The sequence below is a fragment of the Centrocercus urophasianus genome, unplaced genomic scaffold, assembly GCF_019232065.1.
Source record: "Centrocercus urophasianus isolate 14NV4802_14NV808 unplaced genomic scaffold, USGS_Curo_1.0 seq_27, whole genome shotgun sequence".
Classification (NCBI taxonomy): domain Eukaryota; kingdom Metazoa; phylum Chordata; class Aves; order Galliformes; family Phasianidae; genus Centrocercus; species Centrocercus urophasianus.
The window spans coordinates 10050113-10051140 of record NW_024884833.1 but is presented as its reverse complement, the minus strand read 5'-3'; positions in this window follow the sequence as shown (position 1 = coordinate 10051140).

Below are 1028 nucleotides of genomic sequence, written 5' to 3'. Positions count from 1 at the left end.
TTTTTTCTTGAAATACAGTCTAAGCTGAAGCCTGTTGCTGGTTTCCTCATTTACCATGCTGTAGGAAATCCTTATTTGACCAATTTTTTTAATTATTATAATGGGGGTGGGGGTGGGGATATCAGATACATTTTTAAACTTGCAGTATTTAAAAATAAAGATCATATTTGCTGTTCTTAACGTGTCGTTTAAATGCATGTATTGCCTGTTGTTTCAGGGACAGAAATTCTTGGGTTGTTGGGGTTTTTTGTTGTCTTTTTTTTTTGGTGGGTTACACAATTACTGCCCCTCAGAAATGTTCCTGGTTAAAAAGTATTTTTGGCCATAACTTTGTATTACAGCATCCCAATTCCTGGAAATCTAGCTTTTCTTTTATATTGTTTGGAATTATTGTTCTCCCAAAATGTTTCTTATTATGATAAGTGTTGGATGGATGTATTGTGGTGTGATTACTTTTTAATTACATATACTTTGTCTTCAGTATCCAAATCTTGAAATTTCCAGAATATTACAGCCGGAAAGTTTGAAACACTTAAGATTTGATGAACTGTAGGAAGTTATTACTAAAAGTGCCACAAAGGGCTTTTTTGGCTTGTGTAGAATGGAAACATTAACAGAAAACTCTTAAGAATTTTCACGTTTTTTGAGCATTTGGCTGATGCTGATTCCACTGCAAGAGTAGAGTTTCTTTGATCGTTTTGTTTGCCTAAGTAATTATAGGAATAGTGGAAAGATGCCTACATGTTGCATTTCAGGTCTCTGGCTTGCATCTGTTCAGCAGCCAGAGGATCTCAGCCTTTGGTCGCTGAAGAAGTACAATTCCAGGCCACTTGCAAAAATGAGCTTATTCTCTACTATGTGATGACAGCAGTTTGAATAACGTTCTTGGAATTCGATTAACTTTTATAAGTAAGGACTTCAGTGAATTGCTATTGATTTCTCTTTCCTGTTGCAGAATATAAGGGAGAAGGAGCTGTAAGGAAGAACTTATTTTACCTCAGTGAAGGTAACATCTCTTACATGATGTT